This window comes from Portunus trituberculatus, chromosome 42 (genome assembly GCF_017591435.1).
Source record: "Portunus trituberculatus isolate SZX2019 chromosome 42, ASM1759143v1, whole genome shotgun sequence".
NCBI lineage: Eukaryota > Metazoa > Arthropoda > Malacostraca > Decapoda > Portunidae > Portunus > Portunus trituberculatus.
The window spans coordinates 13728110-13740347 of record NC_059296.1 but is presented as its reverse complement, the minus strand read 5'-3'; the positions used below and the strand labels follow the sequence as shown (position 1 = coordinate 13740347).

Sequence of the window (12238 nt, the reverse complement as noted above, 5' to 3'; positions counted from 1 at the left end):
GGCACAATCATGGCTCTTATATTAGAGCCCGTCAGGCATTATCGTGGCGCTTTTCAAAACCTGCACTCCTTTATGCTGCATAGTTTGTTTATACTAGAGTCTATCTGTCATATATTAAGGCCTGTCATTGGCCCATTGTTTTCAACATGGTGGACACTTAGCCAATTATGTATCAGCTTTTACAAGGATATGTTTGTGTAGGTGGGAGGGCGCCAAACGTGAGGATGGTGAGAGCACTTATTTCAGTATGCTGTATTTTATCATTTTTTTATGTATTTCTTGGAGAGATATAAGATATACATGTATTTCCATGGATAAATAAGCAATTCAGAAACTTATTATGATGCATGACAATATTGGAATTGTTATTTTTATCTCGTTACTGGTTTAGATAAGAGTGCATAGTGCTGGGGTGATGGAGTCTGCTGAGAAGGATGTGTTGACACTTGTTTCTAACCACGAAGTTGAATTTTCATATTACAATTTGCTTACTTCCCTGATTTATTTTCCATAATGAATGCAGTATATTAAAGAAAAACATATTGGCTTATATAAGAGTGTGTGGTGCTGGCTTGATGGAGTCACATGAAGAGGATGTGGTGACGCTTGTTTCTGACCACAAGAAGTTGAATTTTCATTATATTACATTTTGCTTACTTTCCTGCTTTATTTTCCTGTCTTTTATAGTTATAGCATAATAGTAGTAGTAGTATATATAGTAATAGTATGCAAAAAGTAAGAAATTAGGTGAAAAAATTTTTTTTTTTGGTCTTGGGAGGTGGTTTGGAACAAATTATAATTTCTTCCATAAGAATACATGTACAGTATTTTGATGCTTTGGAGTAAGAACGTTTTGGAGTAAGAAAAAAATTTTGAACAGATTAATTTCGTATTCCAAGGCACCACTGTATATGTAAACAGGGATTTATCAATTTATGTGAGGGATATGTTCCTGAAAAGATTGTGTAATGTGAAAATCACAAAAAATTAATATCATTACTGAACTAAATTGTATGCTGTTTAGGATCCTACTGTGTGTGTGTGTGTGTGTGTGTGTGTGTGTGTGTGTGTGTGTGTGTGTGTGTGTGTGTGTGTGTGTGTGTGTGTGTGTGTGTGTTTATATATATATATATATATATATATATATATATATATATATATATATATATATATATATATATATATATATATATATATATATATATATATATATATATATAAAAACGAAAAATCACTTAACGAAGGTTTATTTAGGAACATAACCTCTTCGTTAAGTGGAGGTTACTATATATGTATATATGTATGTATGTATGTATGTATGTATATATATATATATATATATATATATATATATATATATATATATATATATATATATATATATATATATATATATATATATATATATATATATATATATATATATATATATATATATATATATATATATATATATATATATATATATAGCAACCCCACTTAACGAAGAGGTTATGTTCTAAAAAACATTCATTAGCGATTTTTCATTGCAACCAATTATATATATATATATATATATATATATATATATATATATATATATATATATATATATATATATATATATATATATATACAGGCAATCCCCACTTAACGAAGGTTACGTTCCTAAAAAACCCTTCGTTAAGCAAATTTTTGTTAAGCGAACCAATTATAACAAGTTCAACCCCTGACTTGAACTTCCATTGAGAGTAAACAAAGCAAGAGTGCACCATAGTATAGTGAAAGGTTTAATGAAAGTAAAAATTATGAAGGTAAACATTTAGGCAGTTTAATTTAAGTCAATATAATGTACACTAATGTATGTATGTATGTAACTGTATAATGATGATGATCTTAAATTTATGAAGGGAGGGAGAGTGAAACGGGAAAGACACTAACCGGCAACCTGTGGAATGTAAATAAAGGGCGCATCATTGTACCGCATACAAAACTTAGGTACCATATTTCCACAAGGCTTTCCATTTTTCTATTGTAGAGTCACGAGTTCAGGTGGTTCTTTTAGCTTGCAAGGAAGATACGGTCTCACAAGCCTTCTTAATAGAGTCTACTGACTTGAAAATAGTAGAGACAGTAGATGGAGTCAAGATGGTGGCGAGCAATGCTATTAGTTTTCTCGCCTTGTGTCTGTGAATAATATCCAGTTTGTCAAGAGTAAGAGACTTCCTGGTCTTCTTAGCAACGCTAGGCAACATTGCAGGGTGTTTTGGTGGTAAGTTGAGCGAGGGAAGATGAGCTGCTGTTGATGCTGTTATTGTTTTGAACAGGGGGAGTGAGTGGTGTGTGTGTTGTCCACGAGAGGCGCTGGTGTATTCAAAAGCCTGTCGGCTTGTGTGATACGGCGGGCTTTCAAACTTTGAAAAAATTACCTGGATGAAACTTCGTTAAAGTGAGTTTGGTGCTCGTTAAACGAGCAGATGGTAGTAAAATGAAACCTTCGTTGTAGCAAAATTTTGTTGTGTGAACCTTCGTTAAGCGGGGATTGCCTGTACAGTAAGCCCCCACACTTGGCGAATTAATTAGTCTGGCGAAACTACCGCCAAATGTGAATTTCGCCAAACACGAATCCTTTATACCATATAAATTGCCTAAAAAAAACTCAATCAGTCTTTGGTCATTGCAAAAGTTCCTCTTTTGACTTTTTCTGTTAACTTTCTAAAGACTGTCAACTTTTGTCGACACTGGTCATCACACACAAACTCGCTTGCGCCTTTGTTGCATCTGTCAAATGTAAAGAAACATGGCAGCCCCTTCACTCCCAGCAAGTCATTGATATTTTTTTGTTGCTATTTTTGGCCTTTAATGCTCCCTATGAGAAACTCTTCAGACAGCTTTGTCCACTCATAAACAACAGAGCTGCTCATCTTGGCCAGTTGTTCCTTGGAAGTTCTGTCTTGGAACGTCACAGTCCTAGACAAATGTAAACAAACAACTAAACTATTTTTCACTGTTAGGTTAGGAAAAAAAAATATACTGTATATACAAATATATTTACATCTACTTATCAAGATTCTATTAATTTCAGATTATTGCATCATTCCAATTAACAAGAAAATTAATTCTATTATAAAAGTGTTAATTAGAAACCATAGATCTTTATTTGACTAAAAATTGACGCTAGAGGAAAACAGTGTACTTCGTCTGACTCAAGACGACGGAAAGCCACCTCCAGCCCTAAGAAGCACAATTTCCTGCCTTTCAAAGATAAGCTTGATCTTATAAGAAAGTGTGAGGCAGGTATAGCTCACAGTGTCATTGCAGTGCAAATGGGTGTCCCTAGATCAATAATATCAACAATTTGGAAGAACAGGGACAAGTACCGTGAGACTGCTGCAAGTGTTTTTATTTCCAAAAATGTACTGTACAGCACCCTAATGTGTTTAATAAAAAAAGTTAGATATAAATGAAGCCTTTGATAGTACTGATTTAGTCTAGGTTAGTATTCTTTAGAGGTTATAGTGATGCTTTGTGGGGTCTAGGTTGGACGTTGGTCCCTATCCCCAATGATTCTTAAGTATCTTATAGGAAAAATTGCTTCACGATTCGAATAAACGCTGATTTAACCAATGAAAAACCGCCCTAACCCCATTGAGTTGCGAGGATCCCTTGTATACATCTATATGTGATAATAAAAATGGTACAAATGTTTCAATGTTACTCATGCACTGCTAGTGTTGATGTCTCTCTCTGCTGTCCTCTCTCAGTGCCTTACCAAACATATTGTATATATCCCACAATCCACATCCACATCCTTCAACTTAAGGTGGGTTCACATGTATCAATATGCAGGTGGCAATGCTACCCACTGGAATCGGGTAGATATTGCTGCCTAGTGGGTGGAGCTGCTACCAGCAAAACAAGACCGACACATTGGTGTTGTCTAGATGTTAGTGGCTTTTTTTACATTGTGATATGGAAGAAGGTTTGAACATGTGACCAAATGCAGATAAGAATGAAGGTAAAAAAAACCTAGTCATTTTTTTTATAATATACAAATTAGAGCTGATTGCAGCATAGATGCACTTTACCTCCAGAACAGTTAGTGATGCATGATAAACGTTGTCAGGAAGATCAGCGTATACCATCTTGCTCTCAGTTAGACCCTGTTACTCTAATAATGACCATTCTTTGTTTATTATAGCTGAGAGGTGTACAAAACCATTTCTTAGAGATACATGCTGCAGGGACAATAGGGTGCCTGCCAAGACTCGCTCTCTCAGACGCAGTCTTGGGTTTAGGAATGGATTAATCTATTTTACATTGATTCCTATAGGGAAAATGGTTTTGGTTCACGAATACAGTGGTACTTTGACATACGAATTTAATTAGTTTTAGTTTCATTAAACCTTTCACTGTACTATGATGCACTCTCGCTTTGTTTACTCTTAATGGAAGTTCAAGTCATGGGTTAAACTTGTTATAATTGGTTCGCTTAACGAAGTTTTGCTTAACGAAGGGTTTTTTTAGGAACATAACCCTTTTGTAAAGTGGGGTTGCCTGTAGTTTATAAGAGTAGTTTATGTATTTATATTATCTTTGTTATATTTTATTATGTTTCTATGCAATAATTATTATTTATAAATACCTTTTTCTTACCTGAAAACACACAAAAAAAGATAGGGGTGCTCTTTTTGGGGAGGCTGGAATGGATTAATGACATTTCAATGAATTTCAATGGGAAATTTTTTTTAGAGATACAAGCTCCATCATGGAACGAGTTAAACTCGTATCTCAAGGTACCACTGTATTGGATTTGGTTAGCACCTCAGTTTGGTTTTTAGTAAATATAGTGGATACAGCAACAAATGTAGTGAATCATTAGCAATTTTTTCCTTAAAATGGCATTTTTTCCCTTAGATCTTCTTTTAAATCGCCAAAAAAGTTTTTTATTTCAGCTTTCCCCACCCAAAAAACCAGACATTTTCCTTCAAGATTACCAAGTTTGCTGTTCTTGGGGAGAGGATTGGTGATGAATTATGGATGAGTCAAGCATGAACCAAGTCACATGTGTTAACGTCGAGAGCACCAAAGGTAGGTAACGACTCACGGAAATTTTCCTAGACTGAACAATGTTACCATTCAGGAGGGAAATTCCCAACACAACATAATCGAGGCTGATGTATCAATGAATCAAGATTGTTGGCTTATGCTTTTGAATGTACTAAAATAGTACATCAAATAAAGCTGTATCTAGCCTATTTCACTGGTTGTCTAATGTACTGAAACAACTAACTCGATATTAAAGGCAAATTAACTACCTAGGAGCACACACTCTGGTTTTCTCTTTCTGTTAACCATCTACAATTCAAGAAGTAACACCTGAAAATGGCTGACTTGAAATGCAGGTAAATAGTCAGGACTCTCATTACTGAAGTATTTTGAGGGTATCCTGTAATTTCACCCACATGCAAATTCACCACACCATGGAGTCATTTTGGCAACACTATGGAGTTATTGATTAAAAGCGTTAACATGAGCAAATTCATCCACCAATTCAGAATGAGTCTGAAATATTTCAGAACTTTTAATTTCTTTACACTTTTTGAGTCTTTTTATTTTGTTTTGATAAGTTAATTTCCACTTCTAAAGAAGTTAGGTTAAGACAAGAAGGCCTACACTGTGATAGCTGTAGTGGTTGGCAACACCAGGTATGTACTGACAAAAACAAGGAAGGCCTGTTGAGAATTATACAAGGTTGAAAGCTTTACTTGGTATTTGTAACTAACAAGTATTATCAAACATATACAGGCAACCCCGACTTAACGAAGGTTCACACAACGAAATTTTGCTACAACGAAGGTTTCCTTTTACTACCATCTGTTCGCTTAACAAACACCAAACTCGCTTTAACAAAATTTTATCTAGGTAATTTTTTCCAAGTTTGAAAGCCCCGCCATATCACGTAAGCCAACAAGCTTTTGAATACACCAACGCCTCTCGTGGACAAAACGCACACCACTCACTCCCTTAGTTCAAAACAATAACAGCGTCAGCAGCAGCTCGTCTTCCCTCGCTCTACATGCCACCAAAATGCCCTGCAATGTCGCCTAGCATTGCTAAGAAGACTCTTACTTTCGAAGTGAAGCTGGATATTATTCACAGACACGAGAGAGGCGAGAAAACTAATAGCATTGCTGGCCACCATGGCTTGACTCCATCTACTGTCCACCATTTCCAAGTCATCAGACTATTAAGAAGGCTGGTAAGATCATATCTTCCTTGCAAGCTAAAAGAACCACCTGAACTCGTGATTCTACAATGGATAAAATGGAAAGCCTTGTGGAAATGTGGTACATAAGTTTTGTATGCGGTACAATGATGCACCCTTTGTTTACATTCCACAGGTTGCCAGCTAGCGTATTTCTGGCTCCACTCTCCCTCCCTTCATAAATTTAAGATCATCAACATTACAAAGTTACTTACATACATACATTAGTGTACATTATAATGACTTAGTCTTAAATTAAACTGCTTAAATGTTTAACTTCATAATTTTTACTTTCATTAAATCTTTTACTGTACTATGATGCACTCTCGCTTTGTTTACTCTCAATGGAAGCTCAAGTCAGGGGTTAAACTTGATATAATTGGTTCGCTAACAAAAATTTGCTTAACGAAGGGTTTTTAGGAACGTAACCCCTTCATTAAGTGGGGCTTGCCTGTATCCTATTATTTTATCATCTTTTAAATTGGATCACCTTAAAAAATCAATAGGTCTTAATGCAAAAATGAGAAGGAATAGACTGTGGGAAATTTTTAGAGGAAAAAGAATGGTTACCCTGATACTTCAGTTGGTGGGCCACTCGCGTTAGTATGCTGCTAACATTGGTGTGTTGCACTCAATTCGTCCCGCTACCATTGGTGATGATAGGAAGGACTTGTTATTTACCAATCTTTCTTTAAGGATTTCCAACTGTGAGGTGAGCTCATTTAGTGTTCTAGGCATCAAAATATAAACATTGATGCATTCTTTATCACTTATTGGAAGACTATTGATTTTTTCATATTTATCGTATGATATTCTGCGACCTTAATTCTAACATGTAAGTATTAACCTCATGACAAAAGATAGTATTATTTTACTCTTACACCAACAACAATATGGCTTTTGTTACTCTTCTCATATTACAGAAATTTTAATTTTGAGTAATTGGAACCCATTCATACCCATCGCAAATTGTTTATAACATTGATAAAAATGTTTAAAAATTTACCACTTTTTGAGGAGAGCGAGCGACACCCATCCGTGTGATGGGCTGACAGGAACTGAGAAACGCTGTTACATGTGTTCATTTGTGTGTGCATATTGTCACATTATTTGGCCATGTGTGTAAAGAATGGCAATGATTGGTTCTTTTGTTTGGGCAAGCAGCCACTGACCAATAAAAATAACAAATAATAAATCCAGCCAATCAGAGTGGTTTGTGGAGAGAAGCAACTCTATTTGAATTCAGTATATGGAAGATGTCTGCCCGAGCAGGTTGTTGCCTCAATCATATCCACTGTATCACCAGATTTTACAAAAAGAAATTAAAATAAAGTCATTACTTTATATTAATTTCTTAGCAATGCCAGTCAGGTTAGGCTAGTTTGCTTTGGTTAGATCAGTTTAATTATGTTAGATAAAGTTAATTTTGTTCTAAGGAAGACATATCAGTGGTGCATGTCACCTCAACTAGGTTACGTTAGATAGGTTAGGTTAGGTTTAGGTGCTGATCATCCAAAACAGGTCAAAATATTCTACCAGCAAAAAATGCTTTGTTTTGTGTAAAGGACAGGGAAGGAGGGGGGAGTTAAAAAATAAACTACAGATTTACAATGGAAATGAAGTGCATATTCATTCAAATCAGGTCAAAATCTATCAGAAAAAAATCAATTTCATTCAGAAACTAACTAAAAATTTACCGGAGACTAGGATTATCTCCATATTAGCCAAGGGATATGTTAGGTGAGGTTAGAATTGGTGCAGTTATACAGAAAAAACATTTGGGTATTATTGCAGTTCCAACCAATACACCACATGTAGCTATACACATTCTCACAGTATAGATCTCACTTCTATGAGCATTTCTAACCCCATTTTACCCTATCGGAAATTAATAATAACTTCAGGACAGAATTTCTAAGATTTACCTCAATTTTAGCTCTGGATCATTCCACACCAGTCAGTCAGAGGATACTGAGTGTGTTCGTGTGTTTATTGTTAATATTGTGCAGGCACTGCAGCAGTCTGTCAGTCATTAGGTTAGGTTTAAGGTAGGGTGCTGGTGTTCACTTTATTCAGGCAATTTCATGAGTTATAGGAAAATTTCCCTAGATTTTTTGTCAAAATACTGGTTTTTTATTTCCCTAGACCTTTCAAAGGGTCAAATTTTGCTCATTTTTGGTTTCTCCACCCTAAAACCTGACTTTCCCAGGAGGTTCCCAAGCTTGTTAGACACAGGGAAAAAGAAATGTATGGTAGCTATATTGGTTGAAACTGCAAATTTACCAACATTTGATATATCATACTGGTATCATAGGCATGGTAATTGTCCTCTCGGCACTGTCCCCAAGAAGCCGTCCCCACGTGCTCGCCTCCCAGCTGATTTGATGTCACATATAATGAAAAATATATGGTAGTTATATAATTTTGTTTTTGTGCATGGGTTCCGTGAGACATGTCATGTATTTCAAGGGTTTCGCAAGGGTAAAAAGGTTGAGAAACGCTGCCTTATTCGTTACCATATTTCTCTCTCTCTCTCTTTATTCGTTATCATATTCTCTCTCTCTCCTTATTCGTTTTCATATTCTCTCTCTCGTTGACCAATAGCGTGGCTTTATATATGTGACTGTGGCTTTATAGGAGCGAAGTAGGAGCCGGGAATCAAGGTGAACGCGCGGGACGGTTTCTTGGGGACAGTGCCGTCCTCTCCTCTTTAGGAAGGCACAAGTGTGGTGTAAGTTGGTCACCATATGTGCCTAGCAGGAAACTACTGGGCAAGTAGTCCTAGAATATATCTGTCTATATTAATGCCAGAACGAGCAACTTATTCCCTTCACATTCCAGTATTTACCTAGAAAACATCAATACTCAGAAAATGCTCACCTTATCCTAAATCCACCGTCTCCCTCACGCTGTAACTCTAACACTGAAACGGAGGCACATTGTTCAAGGGTAATTGCCAATTAAGCAACCTTGCCCAGTGCCCAGTGCTCGGCCAGGGGAAAGTTGTTTTCCTGGCGGACACGAACAACTTGCGTTGTGTCGGGATCACTAATCACTATCAGTAATCACTTCACCTTTTATCACTTAACACTTTTTAAATGGATGTAAGTTTTAACTCGACTAATACTTTGTTTTTATAATCCAAATCCTGCTTGATTGATTTGCACTACTCCGAAAATCTAGGAAAACAGATTGACGTTTAGGTGAACCTTTATTCATCTATTTATCATTAAAAATAAAAATAACAATAAAAACAATATGACGCCCATAGCCACGATAAGTGTCGCCCACACCTCTAGTAAGCACACTGCTCGAGACACTATATAGGAAAGAGCCGGTATGATTCGGACACAATTTCTTTTTAACATAAAAAAAAAACTAAGCAAAATAATTCTGTTGATGCCATAATAATTCATCATCCTTTGTTCCTTTACTATAAATATATCACATCTGTAACTACTTTGAGTATTTAGCAGAAGCGGCTGAAACACAAGTTTCATAAGAACATAAGAAAAGAGGGAAGCTGCAAGAGGCCGTCAGGCCTCCTGTGTGCTTAAGCTACCCAATTCCATCTATCTTCTCCATCCATGAACTTATCTAACTTTTTAAAGCTCCCAATTGACTCAGCCCTGACTACATGACCACTGAGACCGTTCCACTCTGTTTGAAAACCAGCAGTTTCTTCCCATTTCTTTCCTAAACGTGAATTTTTCAAGTTTAAACCATTATTTCTGGTTCTGTCCCCGCTACTGACCCTAAGAACTACATTCATGTCCCCTTTGTTAAAACCCATATACCACTTAAATAATCTATCACAGGGCCGGTATTTATCAAAAGTTCCAAGAATTCTCCTAAATTTACTCCCAAGTGTGTCTACGTCACCGTGACGTCACTCAAATTTTGGGATTTCTCCTAGCCGCCTTGAGACTCCGTTGGGAGAATTCCTATCTTCTATTTTTCCCAAGGTTGTGGAAATCAGTCAGTGTTACCATGTGAAAAGGAAACATACAACTTTTGTGTTATTTAGGCTTAAAGTAATATTTTTTCTGCCTAATTATACAATGATAAATAAGAAAAAAAACTATAAAAAACACAAATAATTCATATATATACCAATTTTATGGTAATGGTACATATATTCCTACTCGAATTATTTCGGTACCGCATGGCGGATGTAAGCAATGACACGTGCAACTTTCAACTTTCAACACGATGGAAGGCAGCACACACACACACACACACACACACACACACACATATATATATATATATATATATATATATATATATATATATATATATATATATATATATATATATATATACACTTCTTCATATTCGTGGGGTGCCGTGATTCGTATGTGAGTGCCATCAATGACACCCACCACATCGGGCAACCCACCAATTGCAGCGAATTCACCCTTGATCCCCTCCACTTCCTGTAGATTCACCGGGAAGTGAATGAACCTCCGGATGATGTCAGGGTGTACAAGGGCATCCAAGGTGTCATTGATCACTCTGCTGATGGTGGGCAATGAAAGTCCAAAGTCATCAGCGTTGCACTGCTGCATTTTTCCCGTCGCCAAATACCGAAGAAGCAGTGCCACCTTCATCTCCGCACTCACAGCACAACTTCGTTTTGTTAATTTAGCAATTGCAGGTCGCACTAAGTCTGTCACAAACACAAGGCCAGCACGATCAACCCTGAACCTTCTCTTGAATTCAGCATCGTCGTACTGGTCGAATATGTCTCTCCTTGGCTGGAAATTCCTGCGCTGACGAAGCCTGTGTTGATGTTGCTCGGCCATGGGTCATAATTATCACCTTTATCTGCCGTTTCATTAACCTTACTATAAAAGCTCAACAAGCTTGTAAGACACGATCTCCCCTTCATAAATCCATGTTGTGATTGTTTCTAAATCGTCCAAACCAAGGAGATAGAATAACTTATAACAGAAGGCGGCATAACGTCTGCTGCTGCCCTTATTGGAAGATTGTAACAAGTTACAGAAAGATCTTGATAAAATATATGATTGGAGTAAGGAGTGGCAGATGGAATTTAATATAGACAAGACCCATGTTATGAAAATGGGAAGAAGTAGATACAGACCAAACTGGGATTACAGGCTGGGTGATGAGAAAATTAAAGAGAACAATGAAGAGAAAGACTTAGGAGTAACCGTGCAAAACACTTTGTCACCGGAGAGACACATTAACAAGATTTTTTTGAAAACATATAACATGCTTCAAAATATTGGCCTTGCGTTCCACTACCTAGATGAAGTAATGATGAAGAAGATATTATGTACCTTAATAAGACCCCAGTTAGAATATGCAGCTTGTGTCTGGTCACCGCATATGAAGAAAAATGTGAGGAAGGTAGAAAGGGTACAGAGGCTGGCAACAAGGATGGTACCAGGACTCAGGGAGTTAAGCTATGAGGAAAGACTGAGGAAGCTGGGGCTGACCACATTAGAAAAGAGAACAAGAGGAGACATGATAACTATGTATAAATTGGTGAACAAGATTGACATACTGGACAGAGAGTTGATAAAGGTGACCACAAGTAATCATCTCCGAGGACATGGAAAAAAGCTAATAAAAGACATCTGTCTAAATGACGTGAGAAAATACAGTTTCCCGCATCGTAGCATTGATAAGTGGAATAAACTGAGCAGTGATGTCGTTGACGCGGTGTGTGTCAATCAGATGAAAGAGAGATATGACAGGAATGGACAAGGAGACAGGACACAGAGAGCTTACCTCGGGCCCTGTAATACACAAATACTTAAATACAAATAGGTAAATACACACACACACACACACACACACACCTCTTCACACTAGATAATAGAGATGGCTGGGTGGTTACAGCATATTTAAATATAAAAAAGGCTTTTGATACAGTTCCACATAGCAAGCAAGATATATGGAGTAACATAGAAAATATTATCAAATATTAGAGTTGCATTTAATTATATGACAAGGATA

General features: G+C 36.6%; 1 protein-coding gene across 2 annotated transcripts in view; it reads right to left on the bottom strand.

Annotated features, from left to right (window-relative positions):
• Positions 1–9298, bottom strand: part of LOC123517545 (galactosylgalactosylxylosylprotein 3-beta-glucuronosyltransferase S-like) — a 64480-nt gene extending 55182 nt beyond the window's left edge. Inside the window, exon 1 of one of the 2 annotated variants that reach the window (XM_045277713.1) lies at positions 9128–9298. The gene's annotated coding sequence lies outside the window, so the exon portion shown is untranslated. The remainder of the gene's footprint in view (positions 1–9127) is intronic. The other variant, XM_045277714.1, reaches the window with a different exon arrangement.
• Between the last annotated feature and the right edge of the window lie 2940 nt (positions 9299–12238).